This window comes from Chiloscyllium plagiosum, unplaced genomic scaffold (assembly GCF_037043375.1).
Source record: "Chiloscyllium plagiosum isolate Xiang-an unplaced genomic scaffold, Cpla_swu_hap1 HiC_scaffold_18, whole genome shotgun sequence".
Lineage (NCBI taxonomy): Eukaryota > Metazoa > Chordata > Chondrichthyes > Orectolobiformes > Hemiscylliidae > Chiloscyllium > Chiloscyllium plagiosum.
The window spans coordinates 101,334,867-101,361,315 of record NW_028270156.1 but is presented as its reverse complement, the minus strand read 5'-3'; positions in this window follow the sequence as shown (position 1 = coordinate 101,361,315).

Below are 26,449 nucleotides of genomic sequence, written 5' to 3'. Positions count from 1 at the left end.
TCCTCCGCATTGCCAAGAATCCTGCCTTTAACCATGGATTCCAAATTCCAATTCGTCCTTCCAAAATTAATCACTTCACATTAATCCAGGTTGTGCTCCATCTTCCACTTAACAACCCAGTTTTCCATCTTGTCAATGTCCCGTTGTATCTTACAAGAGTCTTCCAAATTATCGACTATTCCACAACCACCGTTTCATCGGCATCATGACGAAATCACCCTTCCAATTCTTTATCCAAGTCATTTATATAAGTACAAAGAGCAGAGGTCCCAGAACCCAAATGCTGAAGAACAGCACTGGTCACCAACTGCAGGCTGAATGCTTTCTATCTACTACTATCCACTGTCTTCTATGGGCCAGCCAATTCTATATCCAGACAGAAATATTTCCCTGTATCTCATGCCTTCTTACTTTCTAAATAAGCCTACCATGGGAACCTTATCAAACGCCTTGCTAAACTCAATGGCCAGTACGTCCATTGCCCTACCTTCAGCAGTGTATTTTGTTACATCCTCAAAGAATTCAGTCAGGATTATGAGGCATGATGTGCATCTCAGAAGGCCTTAATGACTATACCTAATCAAGATATGGCGTTCAAAATAATCAGAAATTGTCTGTCTCAAAATTCTCTCCATGAAGTTGCCCACCACATACGTAGAGCTGACAGATCTGGAGTTAGCAGAATTACCACTGCTCCCTTCATGAACACGTAATTATAGTTTGCCAACATCCAATCATCTGGCACGACTCCAGTGAACAGTAAGAACACAAATACCATGGCCACAGGTGTAGAACTCTCTTTCCTTGCTTTCTGTAATACCCTTGAATGCATTCCGGATGGCCCATTGGTCTCATGTATATTCAATGCAAAATCATCTGAACGTGTTTTTTTTTCACTTGGTGCTGTAACCAATAACACATTCTCCTTTTTCTTTCCTTCCCTAACAAAATTCCTTTTGACCATACTCAAATAATTCACCCTATCAGAATTTCTTTCTGTCCGGTGTTCTTATGAAATTGTTCATCTCACTGAAATTTCTTTCAAGTTGATAAGACCCATTGTACATTTCTTTTCACCTATCACTGGAAGTAACAGTAATACTGTATCCCCAAGAGCAAAAGTACAAGTTCATTTAATTATTGCCTGCTTCTTGCTTCATTGTGTGCTAAGATACTTTTAAGTACTGTGAAGACAACCTTTCAACATTATTTTACCTTTCCAAAGCATCTGACACATCGACCAAGTTTGTGGTTTTTGAATTATGACGTAACAATTTCTCCTTAATAAATTTTTGTGGTTCTCACACTTCATGCCCAAAAACGAATTCAAAGTGACTGAAATTGTTCGATTCATTTGTGCACCTCTGGTCGCAAAAAGTACAAACACAATTCCCTTATTCCAATAATTTGGATATTCCTGACTGTAAACCCTCAATACGTCTCAAGCTTCTGATGTCACTTTTCTAGTGTTCCCTGCGATCCTGGCTGGTGTCAACAATTTCCTTGAATGATCTTTTCATGAAGTTTGACACTTATTCTGATTGCATTTACTGCGTATCTAGTGAAATCTTTCAGTAACTCGTCAACAATTAGTTTAGCGGTGATAGTCCGTGAAGGAACGGCCTGTAGAAATCTTGTGGACACATCCATTATTGTTAATAATTACTTATACTTTTTTTTGCTCGAGATAGTGGTCTGACACAATCAGTTAAGGTTCTTGTAAAAGCTTCCTCAAATGCAAGAATGGGTATTAAAGGGACGTGTTTTATTACTGCCTGTGGTTTTCCAATTACCTAACATGTGCGATCATATCTGGAAAAAAAATCACCTGCATGCCTGTGCAGTCTAGGTCAGTCAAAATGGTTTTGTATTTTAGCTTGACCTTTTCTCACCCACAAATTAACCCCTACTAGAAGTGTATAAGCGAGCCTCAACATGTCCTTTCTCTAAACCACTGACAGATAAGAGATTAGTCCATTTCTTACCTGCCTTCTTCATTACAACATCATTTTTATGATAATAGCATACGAGGATTCACTTGGTTCCTCTGCTGTGTATGTTTTTCTTATACAATAGATTCAGTTTCTCATCTTTCTCCTGGGATAGTTGATTTCCGTGCTAAAGATATCTGCATTGTCCCTGATCTTGTCCCAGTTTGACTCAAATATTTGAGACTCAGGACCTCTGCTAAATTCACTTTGTGATGTTGCTAACTCATTCACGTGGTTTTGTTACCCTTGTTTTTCTTTTCAGAGCTTTTGTATACATAGACTCCAGGACGTCTAATTTTGAAGGGTTTTAGCGTCAGTTTGATGATAGCCAACAGATACAGCCACAGGTTAAAGGCTTTTAACTTTGCCAAAATGTGTACTTGTCCAACAAAAGGGTATTGGCCAGTTCTCTGGTCGATTTGGTTTTAGCAAGAGAGTTGTGAAGTTGCTGGACCCGAAATAATAAGGTTCATGCAGATCCTTTGTCTGTATCTGTCTTGCAAGGCACTGATTTTGATTTTACCTTTTGTGCTAAGGGGTATTTCAGTTAATTGTTGCATGTATTGCGAACAACATCATTAGGTCAGGACAGTGTTGTTTGTTTTCCGATTGGTTAGGGAATTATACGTTGTGTTTTCTTTTGTTTCTGTTTCATTCAGCAATCTTGAGACGACATTCTGTTTTGTTTAAAGCTTTGTGATTGGACCGGCTGCATAACTCCTGTTGTCTGCACTGTACAACTTCTTACAACAATTAGCAAATTTAGAGTCCGGGCTACATTCTTGGATATTTTTTGAGAGGTCTGGGATACTTCATGACCATTTGAACTTTTTGTCTAACCTCTTTGATCTGGATGTAGGTTTGCACGCAGAGCTGTAAGTTTCAATTCCAGACGTTTCGTCACTACACTACGTAACATCTTCCTTGAGCCTCAAAACAAAAATATTGTTGAAGATTCCTGAATTATTTTAAAAGGTTTGGGTTTCTTTGGGTTGGTGATGTCATTTCCTGTGGTGATGGCATTTCCTGTTGTGATGTCATTTCCTGTTCTTTTTCTCATGAGGTCGTAAATTGGGCCAAAGTCAATGTGATCGTTGACAGAGTTCCCTTTGGAATACCATGCTTCTAGGAATTCTCGTGCGTGTCTCTGATTGGCTTATCCTAGGATGGATGTGTTGTCCCAGTCGAAATTGTGTCCTTCATCATCTGTATGTACGAATACTAGTGAGAGTGGGTCATGTTGTTCTGTGGCGAGGAGATGTTCAAGTATCCTGGTGGCTAGTTTTGAAACAACTAATAATACCGTTACTGGCATATAATTCACTAAAGATGAGATAACAACAACAAACAGCCTTTCCTAGATGTCACAGTCGAGGGAACAGCCAATGAGGAGCTTCATACCAGCGTCTACAGGAAAATAACACATTCGGATCAATAATCGGACTTCAGAAGCAATTACCCCAACATCCACAAACGAAGCTGCATCAGAACATTATTTGAACGAGCCACCACACACTGCAGCACAGAGTAACTACGCAGAGCAGAGGTAAATCACCTATACCATGTATTAAAAATGAAACAATACCCAATGAAGATGCCGCAGATTTCTCAGCATCAAACCCAAACTACCAGAGAAAACACACCAGCAACCATATCCACTCTCCTCTACATCAAAAATATCTCGGAAATGCTATACTACGCAGACCCCTCGACATCATAATAGCCCACAAACCTACCAACACCCTGAAACAGCAGCGAATACACTTGAAAGACCCTATACAGAGAACAAGCAAAACTAATGTCGTTTACAAAATACCCTGAAACGACAGTAACAAACACTACATTGGACAAACAGGCAGAAAACTAGCCACCAGGATACATGGACATCAACTAGCCACATAACGACTCGACCGTCTTTCACTAGTATCCTAATATACAGATGAGGAAGAAAACCACTTCGACTGACACAATACTTTCATTCTTGTCCTTGAAGTATGGCATTCCATCCGGAACTCTATCAACAAACACTTTGACTTGGATCAGATTTATCACTTCCAGAGAAAAAGAACAGGAAATGTCATCACGATAACAAATTATATCACCACAGGAAATGACATCACCAACACAAAGAAACCCAAAGACATAAACAGAGAAGGAGAATCATCAGCAATGCTTCATCCGGAGGCTCACTGACGTTGTTACCTAGTATGGTGGTGAAACGTCTGAAAATGAACCTTCCTGTTCAGCCAGCAAATCAGCATCCAGAACCTCTACCGGAACTACAAATCCTCTCAAAACCCGCTAACTCCTTGAGCTATCCTTTTACAACTGGTGACATGCTTCCTTACTGACAGGCAGTCCAGAATAATCCCAGAATATGTGCCTGCAATAGTTAGGATGCCTGAATTTCCAATGATTTTTCAATCACATTAGGCAGCACTCTGTGTGTACCAGCTATATCATCAGCAAGGAAAATTTGCATTCCTGGAATTGAGAGTTTGCCCACGACTCCGATCACGATATCTTTACTCATCCATGGGCACTCTAAAATCACACTATATTACTTCATGCTTCTTGTCTCACCAAAAATTGCCATTGCTCGTAGCTTTCCCTGATGATAGTTCGTCAGAGCTACAAAGCTACTCATCTTTAAACATCAAAGATTGATAGTATCCTATATTTCTTAATATTGCAACCTCTTCGCCTGCTGTTTCTGGCCTATGTAAGTAAACTTCACCTTTGCACATGGTTTTAGATCATCTGGTAGTTCCTCCTTAACCAATCTCCGTCAATGTTATACATTCTAGTAAAGCGTTTGAGCCTCCACTGTGCTTCGTCTCTACAGAATTCACTGACGTACCTTGTTTTCATAAATCCAGCGTCCCAGTCCTTTTCCTGAAGAATCTACACTGTGTTTGTACGTGACCTTGATCATTACAGTGAAAACACCAAAGCGTTTTCACTTCCATTTCGACTTAAAAGGTTTCCCTTTTGCCGTGTGGTACGATATTGTTTGATCTTCACCAAGACCTATCTTTCTCTTTCGACACGAGGACTTCCATTTTCCCCAACTTCTATCCCTCACAGATTGAAACTGAAATTGGAAGCCAAAACTTGATTGATGTTTCAACTCATAATCATCAGCCGTTTCGGCTGCTAATCTTGCCATTTTCACTCTGTGTTCTCCCACATGCGTTCTTACTATCTCATCAAGTGTATTTTTTGAACTCATTAAAAATAATCATTTCTACAAGAACGTCATCAGTGCGCTGTACTTTTACTGAACTTATCAACCTGTCAAAATCACTTTGCGTGATCCTTTCAAACTCAATGCAAATTTTACCAGGATCCCTCTTTAGATTCCCAAATCGTAGTCTGTAGTGTTTTGGCACAAGCTGATATGTACTTCAAATGGCTTTCTTCACCTCTTCATAACGCCCAGATACCTCCTCTGCCAGTGATGCGAATGCCTCACGAGTTCTACTTACAGGTTTTGTTTAGATCGTCAGAGTCTACGTGGTCATGAGCCAGTGCATCTATTTAGACAGCTTCTCAAAAAGATGAAAAGGTTCTCCACATAATTTTTGTCAAATTTGTTTAAAGTGTAAAAATATTCACACAGATTCTCACAAGGTCTTTCGCTACCATGGGTTTTCTCTTCCTCACTCTCTTCCACACTACTTTTATACTCAGCCTTCAGCTACCATCATGTTAAAATGAATTTCCTATCTGAGAGCCAATTTCTGAAGCTCAAATTCCTTCTCTCTTCCTTTCCGCGATTTCCTTTTCTCTCTTTTTTCTCTTCCTTCTACTTTCTCTTTTCCTTTTTATTTTGTTCTGCAACCGAAGATTTTTTCTTCTTCTCTTTCCTCTATTTTTAATCAGATTTCAAACAGTTTCTCCATTTCCTTCTAGCTTTCCTCTAACTCAAGTTTCTTCATTTTCAATTAAACTTTCGTCAAGTCTAAACATTCTGATAGCATTTCCACAAATTTTAAATGTTGATTTTTGCTGTAATTTTCAATCCTATTCTCACAGAACGACAGTGCCAAATCCAAATTGTCCGCTACTTACTTCAGCTTGGCCTGATTTACCTTTTGTAAACACCCAAAATCAGTTATATTATCTCCAGAATACTCTCCGTGACTAAAAGAACAATTATAATCCGAAACACTATTGAAAACAGCCGAATGCAAGAAACAGCACATTAACGCCTGACTGTCGTTGCCTTCGAGTCAATTAATGCTAATCCCAGATTGCAACTATAGAAGAAATCTCGAAATAGCCCCCAAAATGTTATTGACCAAGCTAGGCCCCCACAAAGCATGTGAACAAGAGAGCGCAGACGATAACTTTACCAGTTGTTTTCATCAGGTGTATGATGGTAACTCCAGGAATAATGCAGCCGATCAAAACCTCTCAGGTTCAAGCGAAACATAATTATTTACATAATTGAATGAAACTTAAACAAAAGCGAACAAAATACAAAATAACTTAACCTATCCGAAAAGCCAACAGAGTATATCAACTTACTGATGTTATTCCAAATTCCTGCAACAATCCCTATGAACACTTCTTGCCAAAAGTACTCAAACTCAAGCTCTTATAGGTGATAGAGATGCAGACAGATTCAGCATGGAACATCTCCCCGTTACTGTCTCTTTAACCAGCAGCCTCTAAAATTGACGGGTTGCTAAACCCAATGTAAATATGAGCTTGGTAAACTGGACAATCCCCATTCATTATACAAGTTTTATGTTAAACGTGAAGGCTTTGTTTTTCCTGAAGATGTATTTGTTAGCTGTAATCAAATTGGCCCTAAATCCAATCCAGACAAGACACTTTGAAACCTCTGCTTTTCCGACAGCTCTGACAAGCCAATTAGGCACAACATAACCCTATTAAAGGAGCACCATCATAACCATTTAGATAATTGAGTCGTATTCCGTGACTCTTCTGGCATTTGCCTTGTGAATGTTGATCAGGCTTCTGGTATTGAGGAGGTGCATTACTGAAAACAGTATTCCCAGCCTCACACAGAGGGACAGCAGCATTTGGAAACACACACACACACACACACACACAAACAAACACACGCACAGACGCACACACGCGTGCGTGGGCATGATCATGGCCAATCAGGCACTTTTGGGCAATATTTCTGAATATCTCACCATTTCATAAATACAATATGCTATCTGGTGCTTACATCCAATTGTTTTCTATGCATAGCTACTTTCTGTTATCCAAACACTGACACTTTTGGTACTACATGAGTAATGATAATCAGTTCAAATAAATTCAATACTGATTCTACAAACCAATTCTTAATCCATAGAGTATTTTCGTAAACTAATCTTGGACTCTGACTTCCTTCTCCCATTGTTCAACATCATCTGTTTCCTTCCTGGATTACTCTGTAACTCTTTTAACTATCTCTATTGCCATCGTCCTGAGTACTTTGGCATGGAGCTCTTCTGCTGCAGCATCGTATAACGTTCATTTGAATTAGTTTTTAGAGTGATTTATTTTTATTAATTCGAATCTCCCACTGTTTTTAATTTTCTTCAGTCACTCTGTCACGCAGTAATTCTGGACGATTTTCTGCATCTTCTTCTGTACAAATTCCCCTCAGTGTGGGTCACTATGTGAATACATTGGAGCACTGCAATTGGGAGATCATCGACATTGCCCCCACTCTAGCATCGAATGTTCTAGCATCAAAACAGTTCAATGAAACTGTTACTTCATGGGTACGGGTACAACAGTCCTCTTCCAAGTGTGATTTTACAGGTTCTGCTGTAACAGGTGACAGAAAGCTGTAACATCTTATTTTCGAATCAAACTGGCAGCATACTTTGCACCTCCACAGGCCCAGGTCAGGGACAGAATAAATTAGTAATCAACATATTTGTAACTGGAGAGTGACCGGAAGAGAACTGCATCAAAAAGTTCGTGGTGAAGGTTTATTCAAAAAAAAATGCACTGACGTAGAAGTGAAGACTGGCGATATTGTGGAGGGTGGTAGTGGACAGGTTTTGTGAGAAAATGAGCATTGAAATATAAATCAGCGCAGGACAAAATGGGGCTACCATTGTTAATAAAAGAAAAAAACTCCTGTTCCTCCTCGTATATTTGCACGTTAAGGGTTGGGAATCGATGTATTAAAAATGAAGCTTGTGATAGAAAGTGAATGCAATGTCTTACATCTTTCCCATTTACAGAACAGAAAATAAAATGTTCACAATGGTTTAGACAATTAATAAATGTACAGAGATAAACTTACCAGGAACACCAACAATAGCGAGGATGGGATAGTAACCTGCCTGCATAATCATGAGTACACCTTCTATCCGCAAGGCTATCACTTTCCAAAAATCAGAAACCAAGTAAAGACCATAAAATAAACTTCTGTCGATTGTTTGAACATTCCAATTTATCACTCTGAGATTCTGATCCATTGTATGAACATTCACGTCCATGGTTCGCTGATTCTGCTCCATTGTTGTGATATTCCATTCTATTGTTCTCAGATTCAGATTCATTGTTGGAACATCCCAAGTTTTTGTTCTCAGATTCTGATTTTTCCGTCTCTGCTGATCCAAATCGTCTTGAGGATAATGCTGCCGGTGATACTTTGGAATAACACATTCAAAGAAGTCCCTTATTAATGCAATGGCGGAAACCCTCTAGTGACACCATTACTATTAATGGAGACTGACATCATTCAGTCTCTGAACAACCATCTCGCGTTTAGTCCTTTCACTACAGCCTTTAAATATCACAAAAGTACTTGGTCTGGGTATAATGTTTTCATTGTCTGCGATTGTCCTTATTGCCCATCTCCAATTCGTCTCAGTATGTTTGAGGTGAAGTAGAAAGGGAACGTTTCCACTTCAAAGGCTCGATGGTCGTGCTGTGTTATCCACGCACAATGCTCTGTGGAACCATGTTCCATTGAACTAATCGACAGGTTATTGTGTCTCTGACGTCTTCGCACCAAGCTGCCAAAAGAAAAAGAAACTGTAAATATGAGCACATTCAAGAAGTGAGGGTTCCTTCAGAATTTCGTCTCACTCTCTAATAAAACAATATTTATCGGTAACACAAAGCACTTCATCCTTTTAGAAAAAAAAAACAAAGATGAAAATATCGTTTTGTACTGTTTACATGCCTTGAAGTAGTAATTCGACTGCGTTTTGGCCTTAGCCAAAAAGTAAATGGTCCTCTTGCAATTATCTTCTTTTTTGAAAGCATACATTAAAGACTTAGAGGCAGGGTGCATTTGTCATTAATTAAGGAACGAAACAAATACAAGGCAGTGACTGTTGATGTGATGCAAGCCACGAATATTTTTTGTGACAGTCAGATTAACGCAAAATGCATGATAAGAAGCCAAATACATATAGAAGAAGAAACTAACTACAAGAGCCAATGTCAAACAGGTGATTTCAATAGGCGGTGGAAACAAATGACAGACATGTTGATCAGTGTGCTTGTGCAGGCGGATACGCTTGTTTATATGTGCACAAGATACAAAAATTAACAACAGAGGCACTCTCAGCAAAGTAATGCATGTAATGTCCAAGAATATGAAATGGTATTGTTCCCCAGTAAATTTATAATACCCCCTTCTCTCAACTTCGCCCCTCGTCCCGTGACTTTCTCGGATTGTATGTTCTCGTATCTTATTCTTATCAATATATGTGTGATTAATTCCTGCTTCTGATGTCCCGCCCTGTTTCAATGTATCCAGTTTCTACCAGCAAATAAATAACTTGATCTGCGAGGTTCTGCCAAAAGCTAGTGTCTGTCATGTTATTGGAAACTTAATTTCTGGCAACATGCCAAGAATTTGAACATATTGCTCTGTTGCACCCAAACAATACAGAGGACCACAGCACATGGAAATTACCAAAATAAATAGGGAACCACATCTTCTTCTGTGTTTAATGTAATTTTCTCTATTTTATTCTTCTCCTCATCCACATTCTCTCTCTTTCTCATTCGTCCCAATTGTTTTCTTTGTCCCACATTTCAAATCACGATCTTTCAGTTTAGATCTATTTATCGTATATGGATGTAATACAATTATAATTGTGCAACACAACGAGAAAGACATGACGGAGGAATTGGACAGAATTAATTGGACGAGAATCCGCGCAGGGAAAATGGTGGGACAATAAGGACAGGAGTTTCTCTGATAACTCAGAGTTACAGTTGAAAGTCATCCCAAGGAAGAATTACCATTCTCAAGTGAGGACGAGATAACAAATCCTTATCAACAAAGTAATGGAAGGGTAGAAACAAAACAGGAAGCTTACAATATGGTGAAGATTATTGGGAATGCAAAGGATTGGGAAGCCTTTAGCAGCCAGGGAATGTTAACAAAAACACTTCTATCGCGAGTAGAAGGTAAAATATATACACCATGTTTTTTTAATAATATAAACAAAGACTGCACGATGTTTTTAAAGATAGAACACGTGTATTTTATGAAGTTGAAGCTGTTTTCTATATCTTTAAGAAAGAGTGAAAGTTATTTTTCGCTGAAATTTTGCAAGCACTTGTCATGTGACTGACAAGACATCGTAGAGTGTACTGGAAAATTGAAAGTGTGTCTCAATTCGCTGTTTTCACCATAGTGTGAATTTAACCGATCAATTGAAATTATGCCCTAAGGTACAACGAATTTGAATTCATTGCTTTTGGCAAAGTCAAACCAATGAAACTATCCAACGTTTGGTGTCTAAAGAAGTCGGCATTTTGTGATGTAGCCGAAGAGTGAACAACTGCCATCGTCACGGTATCTAAATGCCTAACACTCTATGGAAACTCCCATTTTTCATATGAAACATCTATGCAAGAAAAGACCAAAGATGACCCAGGTAGATTTAAACCTGAAAGAAAACAGACCGACGACAACGATGGGGGTCTTTGCAAATTTAGTTGATGGAATTTTAGCAGGGGCTTTTATTGATTTAGCATATAGTTACAGAGTGGGAGGGCGATGATAAACCTTCATTCGAACGGAGGCTGAGAGGTTCAGCAACTGTTGTCTAATGTTCACTTTTAGAGTTAAAGAATGCATTGATATTTTTCCTTTAAATAGTGGAATTTGTGGAGTACTCTCTCACTCATACTTTAGCAGAATGAAGAGGCGAGGTGAGCTTTCTTGGGTATTTGGTTCAATTATCCGAAGGGTTCGCCGCTATTTTGTAATAGTTTGGGGGAATATCCAGGATTTGGAAACGTGCAGAAAAATACAGTCTGAGACTTCGATAGAATTGAGCAGATTCGGTATACGAAAGATCCCCACAGACATAAATACTTGTTGATTTGTGTCCTAGATCTCTAAATAAAACGTAGCTGAGACAATCCGTTTAATTTCGGTTACTTGTGTTTGAATAAATTATAAGTGAGAGAAGTGGCTCTTTAAACTGCCGAATACATTCTAGGATTTGAAAATGATTCCCAAATTTGCCAAGAAATGTTTGCAGTGGAGAAAGAATCATAAATTTAGAATTAGCAAACTGTTTAGAATTGGGTTTGACCAAGGTTAATAGTAAAGCTGAAACATCAAGGGTGATACTCAAATACTTAGTTGCGTTAGAGATATTGTCGAGCACAATATAGTTCGGAAAACGTAAATTACAATTGATAACAAAGCAAGATAAACAAAAAGAGACAGAAAAAGAGAAAAAAAGAAGAGACAGAGAGGGGAAAATACAAGTGATAAAGAGGAAAATACAACAGAAAGACAGGAAAACGTAAAAGGAGAGAAGGTGCTTCGCTGAGCAAAGGGAGAGATAGCGGAACGAGAGAGAATGCGAGAGAATTTGAACTTCAAACGTTGGGAATTAGTCAGGAAAGAACAGTTAACAGGAGGGAGATTAAGCTAACACTGATACATATTGATGAGAAAGATGTTGATGTCTTTTCTCTTTCATTTGAAAACATTCTCGACAGATGGAGTTTAGAGATGACTTGTGGGTAATATTAGTTTAGAGCTAATGATGTATTTGCAGCGCTGTCGGATGCAGGGGCGTGGTAAAGAGATTATGAAGAAGTCAACCAGGTATTTTGAATGCTTCTGAATTGGTACCAGAAGCGAAAAGACAAAGGTTCAGAAACATAAACAAGGAACCAGGTCAGACTTATGCTGAGTGCGAAAAACATTGAACAGTAAGTTTGAAAGTTGGGTACGGCTTTAAAAACATATCATCCCTTTGGGGCTCTAAGAGAGATAATTCTGCTGAAGAAGTTTATCTACTCACTTTCAGAGATGATAAGAATTTATGTGGATGAAAAGAAACTTTCAGAAGTGAGAAGAGCAGCAGAGATCGCAGAGCAATATACATGAATGCATAAGGCAAGCTTTAGCTTCTGCAAAAACTTAATCCTGTGAAGGATAGAAGTTGGGAGAAGTGTACATTCTTCATTCCAAATCAAAGAGTAGAGAACATTGGTAATTGTTTACGACAGGCTCAGAAAAGGCCAAGGGAATGAAATGGAAAAGTAAGGCCTCAAGTTTTCCTTTGTGGTAAAGGGGGATAAGTAAAATCACAATGCTGGTTGTGAAAGCAAGGTGCTTTGGGAAAAGATGTGATAGAAGAAGCTAAACCGTGGCATTAGTGAGAGGACCAAACAAAGTCGAGACCCTGTAAGAGAGTGAAGTGCTTAGGCTGCACTTGTTGTGGCGTTAGTGCCAGATCTCTATGAAGAATTCACCTTGTTCGTTACTCAAACGGAACCGGGGAGAAGTGAAGGAAATTATAATTTTGATAGCTATAGAGTCTAACCAGTATGTAATAATAAGAGATGACCTACTTGCGCTCTTTCTGATCTTTTACCCGAGAGTGCGGTAATTTGTAGGATAGATGGACTGAAATTTTGCGTTCCCAATCGAAGATCAAGCTGGAGTGTCAAGGCAAGTCCAGGGAAGTAACAATGGGAGTGATTGACAGAATGCCAATTACACGAACACACTTTGTTCCTGGGAGCGATTTAGCAGGGTCCGAGATCGGAATCAGACCCCTTCTTGTGGAGAAGCCCAGTTAAGACCAGGGAACTGAGGAGGTAAAAGAAAACTACAGTGGATTTCTCCAAAATTGCATCGTAAAAACATCCCACGTTTATAAGTCACAGCAGGACGCAAATCTAAAGAAAAAGAAGAAAGAATTAAGGTTCCGTTAGCGGACGCATTATTTGATATAATGGTGCAGAAAAACACTGAACAGGTAGCGGGTCAGGCAAAAGTCTTTAATCCTGAAAGCTTAATGGACTTAAAAGAGATAAATGGGCAATAAAAGATATATATGCTGATGGGTACACGGAAAATTAATCAGTGAATATTCCGGAGGGTTGTTATCTTTAAGGTAGAATGCTAAGGCTAAAACGGAGACCACAGCAAGTTAGTGCAGAAGAAAAATGGGCAGACGTGCACCAGAATGTGATGCCGGCATCACACAAAAAGGATAGGTTATGTGTAGCACATGAACTACAAGTAGGTGGTCACCTAGTTGTACAGAAAACTCAGTCTAAAGTGCAAAATTATTTCTATTGGCGAATTTTGTGAAGATTTGTAGCGCAGGTTAAATTGCTGGACGTAAGTTTACTCAGTGAGCTGGAAGGTTCGTTTTAAGATGGTTCATCACGATATTAATATGGTGATGATATTACCTCGTGTGGTCCAGAGATACATGAAAATGAACCTTCCATCTCAGCGAGCAAACTTACATCCAGCATTTCTATTGACCTGGAATGCACAAGGATGTGTTTAACATTTACCAGACTAATCATGCATGGCAAATGATAGCTAAGCCACAGGCAGTAATAAAACCAGCAGCTTTGCTGCCATTTTTTACGCACGAAGAACTTTTCACGTGGGCTATTATTGATTGTGTAGGACCCCTCCCAAAAACTCGAAGTGGGAACCAATACCTACTGACAATAACCGATATGTCTAACAGTTTGTTGGAAACAATTCCATTACGTATTAGGGCAAAAATGGTGGCAAGAATTTAATAGCTTTCTTCACGTCGTATGAACTTTTCAGAGAGATTCATTCAGACCAAGGCTGTTATTTTACTGCAACTCTATTTAAGGCAGTCACAGAGAGCTGAGGCATACTGCACTTTAACTCCAGTGCGTACCATCGTGAAACCCAGGGAACTTTAGAAGAGTGACAAGAGACCCTGCAGACCATGTTGAGAGCGCACAATCCAGATTACCGGGATGATTGAATTAATGGTATCCCATTTGTGTTGTTTTCCATTAGAGATGCTCCAAACGAATTTACTCAGTGTACTCACTTTCAGTTAATATTCAGACATGAAGTGCGAGGCCCTTGAAACAAATTAACGAGAAATTGATAGCAGCGATGTCCTAGACCTCGCACTTGCATTATGTATTTGAGGTGATGAAGCAGACTAAGTCAGTTAAGTGAGTTTGCTGAAAACCTCCTGAAGACCAATGGCAAAAAATGAAGCAGGAGCAAATAAAAACTATGAAATTCGGATTTATCAGATAAAGTGAGAGAAATTTCCGTGTGTTTAACCAGAAACGGGCTACAACACTTCAAACTGATGCCCTTTGAAATTAAGAACTTGCCAAAGACTCATGAGCAGAGTTGTGGCTGGGTTAACAGACTGCGCAATCTGTCTGTATAATGTTGTGGTCTTTGATGAGCTCTGAAAACATCACTTGGTACAGTTGCAGAGCTCTTTGAAGGATTAAGAGAAGCAAAATGACAGGAAATTTGAAAAAAACAGAATTCATGAAAGCAGAGGTGACGTTCTTGGGACAGAACATCGGTCATGGAATGTTGACGCCAAGGAATACAAAGTCAAAAGCCATTGAGGAATCAATGAATGAAGAAGGAAGTGCTTCTATTTTTTTCAGCTGTGCGGATTCTACCAGAGGTTTGCTCCCAACTTTAGCAGCGTCGTGACACAGCTTACAGATTTAATGAGAAGAACATAAATTTTCGATGGACAGAACAATGCCAGTCGGCATTTTAGGAGTTAAAAGCAGTCGTAACCACCGCACCAGTTTTAGCTACGCCCAACGTTTTGAATCCCTTCGAATTTGCAATCGATGCGAGCAACATAGCAGTTGCACCTGTTCTGCTGCAGGGAGATAATGATGGAATTGAATGGCTACTTTGCAATTTTTCATAGAAACTCAAGAGTCATCAGAAAAAGAAATTTCATGAATGGAAATGAATTGTTGAGCTTGCTCCTTACCTTAAAACATGTTCATGTTTCTGTCATGAGAAATGTGTCCAAAGCCGTTGTGAACACGGATCATAAACCTCTTACGTTCTTGGAACGATTTAAATATAAGAGTGTGAGACTCTTTCATTGGAATTCTATGTTGCAGACTTTTAATTTACAAATCATATATGCTGCTGGTCGTAATAATATGATACAAGATGGGTGATCACTGTTTTAACGGATAAAGTGATGGTAAGATTGAACAGATACTAATGTTATAAATCTATGTGTGGGCAGTAGTTGATATGAACTGAGATTTATGTCCTATGCAGTTCATTACAATTGGGTTAAGAATTAGAAAAAGAAAAATAAGTCATCTTTTCATTCTGTTGGTTCTTCTTTTTTCTTTGTGGGCTGGAATTATGAACTTGTACTTCTGCTCTGTTACTGTAAGAGTGACAGAATGCCTTTTTGCATTGAGAGCGTGTAAGAACTTGTCATGTGACTGGCTTGCAGTTTCAACGTGAAGTGGAAATTTCAAATAAGGTAACATTTGACGGTTTTTCACAACAGTTTTAATTTAAACAATAATTTCAATTTATGCCGCAGAATACTAAAACCCAATCGAACTTCAATTTATTGTTTAGATAATAGCGAACGAATGAGACAATTCGATGTTCAGTGTCTGATGAAGTCGGCTTTTTGACAGTTAGCCAGACAGCGAGCAACTGCAATCGTCAGAATATCTGCCAGCCAAGAACTCTCCACCAAAGGTACCGTTTTCGTATGAAACATCGATACATCAAAAGACTGAAGAAGACGCAGAAAGCTTTTCAGCTGAAAGAGACACACCAACGACGACAGACTTTTTAATGGATCAGTACAATGTAACAGAGTGGGATATATATACACACGCCAAATATTTAAGGGAAAGGAGATTTAGTGTTATAAATAGAGGTGAGGTAAACTTTTCTGGGTGTTTGATTTATTCAGCAGAAGTTTTCACTGCCATGTCGTAACATTACAGAGATGCAAGAGTGAACAATGAACTGCTGAAAAATTAGACTGAAGAAGATATTATGGGAAACAAAGAAATTGCAGAGGAATTCAATCGGTAATTTACATCAATTTTCTGGGCGGCAGTCAACAGCAGTTTGTGAATCCTTCAAGAGAGTCAGGGGCAGATGTGAGAAGAGCAGCTGAAGGTCTAAATATAAATACACCTCAGATGAACTGCACATGATAGTTCTGAGGAGATAGTGGAGGAGATTGTTCAGGCTTTGCTGGTGATTGTTTGGAAACCACTACAATCAGGGCTTGTCCAAGAGGACTGGAAAAGACCCCTGTTTAAGGAGAGACGAACAGAGAAGATCGGAAATTACAGGTGGCTGGGCGAGTTAAAAGGGTTTTTTGGAGGCTTAGTGGCTCCTAGTTTTAATAAATAGTATGTTTGCAATTAGAACAAGGAGGTGATGGTGTACATTTACAAAAAAATGGTCCAACTACATTCGGAGTATCGTGCTCAGTTTTAAAAATTTTATTTAAGGAAGAATTTTAAGTCGCTGTCGATATTAAAGTGGTTTGCCTGGAATGAAACTCGGAATGAGGTATTTCAAATACAAGGGATAATCAGAGAAGTTGAATTTACTCTTCTTGAAGCAAGGAAGATTCAGAAGGAAAATTCTTGTTTTAAATTATCAACAACTGTGATGAGGCTAAAGAAGAATATTATATTCAAACTGGGGGGGTTTGTTTGCTCGTAATTCGGGTCAAACCGTCGGAATTGTTTGCAAGCGAACTCGATGTGTGAGCAAAATGAGGTGATTCGCCTTTATGCGGAGACTTGTAAGTATTTAATATGTGCTGCCAGACAGGATGGCGGGATTGCAAAGGCGGTTTCAAAGGATAGTTGGATGTTTATGTGTAAATGATAATTTTGGACGGTAATAGAAATAGGTTTGGAGATTGGGAGCAGCTGGATAGCAGTTTCTTGGTGATTAAAATCCCGTTGTGTTGCCTAGGCCACTACTGTTATTGTAAAATGTTTTGATTTAATTACTCCATTATTATAACAGCCATTCTCTTGAACACAGCATCACTATTATACTTACTGGAACCAATTTAGAGGTGGCATTATTGGTAACTCACCAAACTAGGACATGGCTGGCTGGGCCAGCATTAATTGCCCATTCCGAGCTGCCCTTCACAAGTGGTGTTGAACTGCCTGCCTGAACTGTTGCAGTCGATTTGCTCTGAATAGATCCACATCGCCCTCAAGGAAAGGAATTCCGGGCTTTTAACCCAGAGACAGTGATACAGTAATATTTCTAAATCGGTTTCGTGAACAAATCAGAGTAGGATTTGCAGTTGGTTGTGTTCTCATGAGTCTCCTGCCAATAACTTTCCAGATGGTAGTATTCGAGGATTTGGAAGGCACTGTCCATGGATCTTTGGTGAAATTTCAGAGCGCTAATCTCCTTAATAGCTAACTTTGCATTCTGTTTAAATATAGTCGTCTTCCGGCGGGTCACTATGTCTGTTAGAAACTTGCTAAGCAAGGTTCAGCCTGTAACTCGCCTCCAGATCCTGTCTCACAAACAAACAGACATTGTTTGACCTGCTCCGTTCTTTTTACCCCAAACTGCTCTGAAGTGTATCAGTCATTCCCAGCTCTTAATAAACAAGCTTATAAAAATAATGAACATTCACTAAGGGTATTCACAGAAGTAATAATAATGCGATGTTTTTTTAAAAAAGTTAAGTTTCCTCCCGAGATGTGAGTGTTGCTGGCTTGGCCAGAATTTATTGACTCACTCGAGTTGCTCTTGACAAAATGGCAATGCGAGCCTTCTTAAACTCAAAATCTTCTGTCTCTTTCTTGGGGAATGTGTGAGAAAGTGAAGTTTGGTTGCAGAGTGAGCAACACACTCAGCCTCTGTGTGTGGAGATTCGGCTGGCTGTCTGCCTGTAAAGCAAACATTGGGACAGTGCAAAATCAGGTTTCCACCTTCCCGTTCCCGCTATCTGTTTTTAATATCAGGGGCTGTGCTGGTATAGTGTAAGATTGTGGACGGCAGTGGAAGGTGGGAACTTGCCGAGCTTTTGGCGCTACAATTTTGTTTTTATTTTAATCAATTTTAAATTATCTTTCTATCGCCAATGACAATTGTATGAGGGCTGAAGATGAAGGATATACAGGGTGTGGATGATGGTGCTGGTGGGCCTTCAGGTTTGTCGTTATGGACAGTCAATGGAGAGGCACGGATAAAGAGGGACATGGGCGTGGATATGTGATGCTAATCAGATAGAAAGATAGAGACAGGGACAGGGACGGAGAGAGACACAGGAAAGAGACACGGTGATAAACAGAGAGAGAGAGAGACAGAGAGAGACTGTGAGAGAGTGTCAGGTTTAGAGAGAAAAGGAGACTGGGATACAGACAAGGAGCGAACTCGAGCGCGAAATAGCAACATGACTACAATGTCTTTACCATTCATTTATACACAAGATAAAGCATTGTGCATTTCAGGCAATCTCTGCGAATTTTACCACACAGGGTGATGTCTGGGAGGGGGCTAAAAAAAACAGACAAACGGATGCAGAGTGGGCTACTGCACAGAGTGCAGTCTAATATCACTGATTTCAGTGCCGAAAGTCTCTCTCTGTATCTCTCACCTCCACTTACTTTCTCTCTGCAGTCTCTCTCATGACATTGTTTACATTTCTTTCTCTCATGACCTGCATCACATATCCACCATAGTTCCCTTTTAGATGACTTTATTCCGTCTCTGTATCCTCACACTTTTTTCTGGAACTTTTACATTATTCAAACTTTCCAATTCTACCATCCCTATTCATTTCTCTTCATGTCTTTCTATCTCAGTGCTGTGACATATCGCTGTTCCTGTTTGTGGATCATTCTATTTGCAGCAGAACATTGTCTCTTCTCCTCTCTCTCAACATGATGTGCATCCTGTTGTTGCATCTTCATGGCTGTCATTCTGTCCGCTGAAAATGCGATTTCTCGGTTCCTGGCTCTCCGGCTGTCCTCTAGTTTTGTTTCTTTCTTACCCTCCTCTCTTTCTGCATGTTCTTATTTTCTCGGTATGCATTGACCCTCTCTGTCCACTTGCTTTTCTCTCCCAGCCTCCTCCGTTTCTCTGCCTGGGAGTTTTGTTTGTCTGTACTCTCTCTCTCTCTCTCTCTCTCTCTCTCTCTCTCTCTCTCTCTCTCTCTCTCTCTCTCTCTCTCTCTCTCTCTCTCTCTCTCTCTCTCTCCCCTTCTCCCTCTCCCCCTCTCTGTTTGTAAGCCTGTGCACCTCCCTGTGTGGTCCCTTCTCTGTATGGAAGCCTATGCATCTCCTTTAGTGTTCCCTTCCCTATTAGGAAGCTTATCTATCTCCGTCAGGTTTCTCTTCACTGCTTGGAAGCCTGTGTATCTCATCGGGATTTCCCTTCACTGTTTGGAAGCCTATGCATTTCCATGGCTGCTCCCTTCTCTGTTTGGAAGACCGTCTATGCCTCTGGGTGCTCCCTTCACTGATTGGAACCCTGTGTATCCCCCTAAGCATTACTTCCTTTGGTTGGAAACATGTGTATCTCCCTGGGCGTTACTTCCTTTGTTTGGACAATGGGTGTTCGCTTGTCTGTTGGAAAACGTATTTATCGGCCTGACTTTTCGAAACTCTTACCTCTTTCCTTGTGTGTCTGAAGTTTTCGCTCTCTTGATTTATTTTCTGTTCTGTCCATGACACAGATTGCGCATTTCACTTTCTTCTCCCTGCATTCTTTCTCTACCTCATTCTCTCTCTCTCTCCCCACCCCATCCCTCTTGTTTATTTTTCTGTATATCTATCCTGCTGTTTATTTCTTCCTTTTTATTTTCTCTGTTTCTATCACTCTTGATTATTCTCTGTCTCATTAACCAGCACCCATACGAAGGAAGCGGCAGGTGATGCCTGCGGACTGCAATCTTGCTCTCTGCATTAAGGCAGTGAGGCAAAAGGCCAATTCGTCTCTGTACATTCTCGCTGTGCTCTCCACACAAGGGTCTGCGCTCTGCGAGAAATGTACTGCTTAGGGTGGAGATGCAGTTTTATATCTGTTGCTTGGCAATGTAGGAACAATTTAGGAAGGTCAATTTTCGGTGATGAGAGGAAGGTGCACTGCATAGGGCAATTGTCCCTGATTCAGGACAGGCTAATAAATATTGATGGGACAGTATGAGGGAGGCTGAGAGAGCTTGAGCGGGAGCATTTGCAATCAGCTAAGAGCCATTGATAGGGAGGGTATAATTGGGCTGCGAGAGATGAACAGGGATGACATGGGATAGGGTGAGAGAGATTGACACGATGTCATGTGACAGGTTGAGCCTGAGAGAGGTTTGAAAACAGAGATATGCAGTGAATCACTCTGGTCTATCCCCTAGCTAGCATAAATTTGGACTCAGTATCACAGGATATCTGCATAGTTAACAGTGGGATCGTCCAGTTCCTGCACTCTCCTGAGGTTGACACCCATGCTTTCCACACTGAACAGTGGGGGTGGTGCAGATAAACCCTTTTTCAGTTTGGAGATGTAAGCGATGCCTGAAGAGTGTCATATTGTTCACAAGATAATCACCACATATGCTCAATGTGCCCTCCAAACCAGTGTGTGGAACTGAGCGCAGAAGGGAGGTTATTGCAAAAGGATAAGATACAAAGCGGTTTTATATACGTGAATGTATAATGGAGGATCTAATTTCGATACAGTTTTGTAGGAAATCAGACAAGCCAAAGGCGGAACAAGGAGATGCTAAACTGGGAGGTTGCAACATTTGATGGATGAAAATCCTGAGGTGTCCCTCTCCCGGGAGTGTTTGATTGCGACAGTGCAGAGTGAGAATTATTCTGTCTCCAAACCCGTGTTCTCCCTGTCGTGGGATTGTTGGCAGGGGGAAGGGTGGGTGATGATTACAGCAATGTCAAACACACGGCCAGTGTAATAGGATCTTTACTCTGCATCTAAACCTGCCTGCAATCTCTCTGAAAGCACTTGATAGGCCAGTGCACAATGAATTACTCCTTTGTCTAACACCGTGCTGTCCATGTCCCAAAGTGTTTGATTGAGACAGTGCGGGAATGATTTAATCATAGAACATAGAGCATAGAATAATACAGAGAAGAACAGGCCCTTCGGCCCTCGATGTTGCGCCGACCTGTGAACTATTCGCAGTTCGTTCCCCTATACTATCCTAAAATCATCAACGTGTTTATCTAAGAATTGTTTAAATATCCCTAATGTAGCTAAGTTGACTTCATTAGCAGGTAGTGCATTCCACGCCCTTAACACTCTCTGCTTGAAGAACCTGCCTCTGACATCTGTCTTAAATTTACCACCTCTCAATTTGTAATAATGCCCCCTCGTGCAACCTGACGTAGTCATACTAGGAATAGGACTTTCACTCTCTACCCTATCTAATCCTCTAATCATCTTATATGTCTCTATCAGATCCCCTCTTGGTCTTCTTGCTGATGAGAACAGGTTCAAGTCTCTCAGCCTTTCCTGATAAGACCTTCCCTCCACACCAGGCAACATCCTGGTAAATCTCCTCTGCTCTTTTCCAATGCTTCCACATCCTTTCCAAAATATGGGGAACAGAACTGTATGCAATATTCCGAGTGTGGCCGCACCACAGTTTTGTATAGTTGCAGCATGATATTGCGGCTCCGGAACTCAATCTCTCTACAAATGTATGCCTTCTTAATCGCACTATCCACCTGGGTGGCAACTTTCAGGGATCTATGTACATGGACTCCAAGATCCGTATGCACATCCACACTACCAATATTTTTTCCATTGACCCAGTACTCCGCCTTCCTGTTACTCCACCCAAAGAGCATCGCCTCACATTTAGATGCATTAAACTCCATTTGCCACCACTCAGCACATTTCTGCAGTTTATCCAAGTCCCCCTGCAACTTGTAACATTCTTCCAAACTGTCCACTGCTCCACTGACTTTAGTGTCGTCTGCAAATTTACTAATCCATCCACCTATGCCTGCGTCTAAGTCATTTATAAAAATGACAAACAGCAGTGGTCCCACAACAGACCCTTGTGGCACACCACGTGTAACTGGCCTTAGGCTGAATATTTTCCATCAACCATCAGTCGCTGCCTTCTTTCAGAAAGCTTGTTTCTAATCCAAACTGCTAAATAACAATGAATTCCATGCCTCTACATTTTCTCCAACAGCCTACCGTGTGGAACCTTATTAAAGGCTTTACTGAAGTCCATGTATAACATGTCAAATGCCCTAACCCTCATCTACATGCTTGGCCACCTTCTCAAAAAACTCAGTAAGATTTGTGAGACACGACCTGCCCTTGACGAAACCATGTTGACTATCTGAAATCAAATTTTTGCTTGCTGTATATTTGACAAGGGCAAATATAGAAGGATCGTTACTCCCTATCAAATCCTATACAATACATTTCCTCGTGCATCTAAATTCACTGTGCATTTAAAGCTGTACATTATCCTTTCTGTGAGTGTCTGATGGAGAGTAATGTCGGGAAGGTTTTACTCTGTTTGTAGCCCTGCGCTATTGCTGCTTTTCGGTGCTTGATCAGGAAAGCGCAGTGACTTTGATTCTGTACCTGATGCTGTGATTAAGTTGATGCGTATAAATGGGGTGTCATTTTTAATGATTATCTGAATCCCTTCAGGACATGGTCTGGGAATTTGAAACGAACAAACATAGAGGGGTTGTATCACATCCCATGATGTACCTGTTCCTTATAGTCGGTTGGGACAGGGCAACGTGAGATTTATTCTGTGTTGACCATTATGCTCTACATGTCCTGGGAAGTTTTGATGTAGGCCTAGTGGATGAAGCTTTAATTTGTATCGGCATCCATGCTGACATTGCGCTGAGACTGCGCTCAGATTACCTGATTGGGATATTTATTAGAGAGATATAATCTCTATTCAAACCTGTGTTTTACTTGTCCAATGAGTATATGATGAGAACAGTGTAGGAGGAACAATCATATTGCAACTAACTCCATGCTGTACATGTCCGAGTTGTGTTGATGGAGGCAGTGTGTGAATGAATGTCTGACTCAGTGCTGAATATTCCTTGGGTACATGTATATTGCGAGTGTGGAGGAAGGTTTAAGCCCATGCTTTTCCTGTCCTGGATTTATCTGATGTAGATAGTTCAGATCAGCGTTATTCTGTGTCTAACCCCGTGATGTCCCTGTCCTGGGATTGTTTGATGGGAAGGATGCAGAGTGAGGTTCACGCTGTTTCTAACCCCCTGGTCTCCCTCTCCTGGGAGTGTTTGATGAGACAGTGCTTAGTGACTTTTATTCTGTATCAAGTCGCATGCTTTATCTGACCTGGAGTGTTTGATGGGAACTCTGCAAAGTTTTAGTCCACTTCAGATGTTCTGTTGCACCTGTCATGTGACAGACTGATAGAAGACATTGTCAATGCAGCTCTGTTCTCTTTCCATGTTTGAGAGATTTCCTCATGACAGGTAGCATGGATCAATGCAAGGAATCTCCTGTCTCACAAGTTTGAACATATTTTTTTTTCTAAACACAGAGGGGTTAAGTGTCTGGAAAGTAGTCTCAGAGGAGGGTGCATAATACAACAGGTTTTAGGAAACAACTTTATTGAAACATGGACAAGCTCTGACGAAAGGGATGTGGACTGTGTCAAGGAAAAAGCTTTCTAGTTTAGCAAAGCATTGCATGATGGAACAGTCTTGGTGAGTGAAACGGCCTGCCCTGTGCACTACTGACTTTGTTCTTTGTTTGTACTTTGACAGCATACCGGGTGCATTAAACTTTCTAAACCCATTGCTGTCACTGACCTGATATTGTTTCATGGGGACAGTCCAGGGAGAACATTAATTTGTGGCGAAGCATGTGCTGTACTTGTCCTGCACTGGTTGATGAGGACAGTACAGAATGAACATTATTTTATACCTAACATTTTGCTGTCGCTGTGTTGGGAGTGATTGATGGAATACAGTACAAATGGGGGTTTATTCTCTTTCTAATCCGTGTTATACCTTTGATGAGGTAAGTTCAGATAGCAGTCTATTTTGTGCCTGACCTGATCCAGTACATGTCCTGTGTTTGACGTGCAAAGTGCAGAGGAAGATTTAATATGGTATACCTAACACTGTGTTTTGCCTGAACTTGGAACATTTGATGGGGAGAGAAGAGGTTAGGCTTTAATCAATATCAAAGCCAATGATGTACCTGTTCTCAGATAGTTTGTCGGGGATAGTTTTGAGGAAGCTGTAACTTGCATTTATCCCTGAAATGTACCTGCCTCCAGACTGTTTGATGTCGACACGGCAATATGCTTTATACTGTGTCTAATGTTACGTGATTACTGCCCTGTAAATGTTTGCTAGATGAGTGTTTAGATAAATATCTGACTTGCATCCTGAGATAATTTGTCGTGGTATTGGAGTGACTTGATTAATACTTAACTGAATTTTCAATACGAACGACGCCTGGGAACTTGTAAAGGGCTGGTGTAGTTGTAGCAGGAATCCCCATCGAAACTCGTCTATAGCTGAGATAATTTTACATAGGAAAGTGAAAAGCGAGATTACTTTCGAGATAAACGTGTGCTCCCATTGTCCTGGGAATGTTTAATAGGGACAGTGGGATGGTATTGCTGGTGGTGGTGCGGGGGGGGGGGGGGGGGGGCGGCGTGAATGGAATGACATATAACCCCATGGAGAACATGGCCTACGAATTTGAAAATGCCGAGTGGAGGAGGAAATTTCTTTTGTACCTAATTCCCTGATGACGTCATCCTTCAATCTTTGACTGAAAAAAGTGTGGAGGCAGTTTTATTCCGTGTCAACCCTGTGATGTCCCTGCCCTGGAAGTGTGTTGAGGTCAGTGGCCTGATGGATGTAGGAGAGTTTATTAAATGAATATCTAACGCCATGCTGAACATGGCCTGGGAATTTCGAAAAGGTTGTATCCAAACTTGTCTTGTTCATTTCGTGGCAATATTTGGGTGCGTGGACAGTGTATAGGGAGCTTTAATATTTATGTAACGCTGTTGTGAATCTGTTTTGTGAGTGTTTGCTGGGGAATCGTCTGTCAACAGAACGTTAGTTTGACTTTAAAGTTTAAAATAAGTTTTATTTTCGGTTTATATATTAGTTAGTGTTTTATTTCAGTTCAAAAGAGTAGAGGCTGAACATAATCTGGGTATTTGAAGAGAATGAGGGCCACGGCTGCTCTACACTATTTCCAACACTGTGTTGTACCTGTCCTGAAGTTTCAATGCAGACAGTACAGACAATGTAACTATACCGAGACCGTTTAATGTGAACAGCTTTCGGCATGATTTAATCAATAGCCTCCAAGCTGAATATCGCCTGTGTATTTGAAAAGACATAGTATTGAATTTAAAAATACCTAAAACAGCTGAGACTTGTAAGGGCCAAAAATCAACAAAACTCGACAGAAAATAAACACACCTTGTTCTGACAATCATCAGCCTTTCTTGACATTATTACCGTATGCAGTTTTGGCTAACAACGATAAGAGATAGAGAGAGAGAGATACCAGCTATTCCCTACTTCTCTTGCGAGCTTCGCGCGTACAGAAAGAAATGCAGGACTGTTTATACTTTAACATATCAGTGGCTATCAAACGTTATCATGAGATATTCGTCGTTTGTTTGGCCAGTACATTAAATTATGATCTGTGTTATCCTACTGACTTTCCAAAGCCTTCTGTTTCTTACGCCATCATATGAACTTGGTTTTGTACATGAATGTCTTCGTTCAGGCTATCGTTAGTATTTTAAAATATGTGCAGAGCCGTGTAATCATGTTCTGACGTGGTTTGCCAACGGGAGAGAAAAGTTATATGGACTTAGCCTATGTCGTGTCTCCTAAGGTTCACAATGCTTCAGAGCATTGTCTTAACTTGTCTTGTGTTGTAACACAGATTTGGTCATTTTTCCCAACATACAATTAGCCATTTCACACAATTCATAAAATACGAGGAGAAATTATCCTGCATGTCTATCCCCGTGCTGTACCATTCTGGGAGTATTTGTTGGAGACAATGCGCACAGTTATTTAATCAATATCGGGCTTCGTGCTGTAATTCACAAGAGCCTGAATAAATGATCTTTAACTTGTACCATAACGTGGTGTCATACCAACCTAGGTGCAGTCCAGCGTAATCCGTCAGTACATTCAACAAT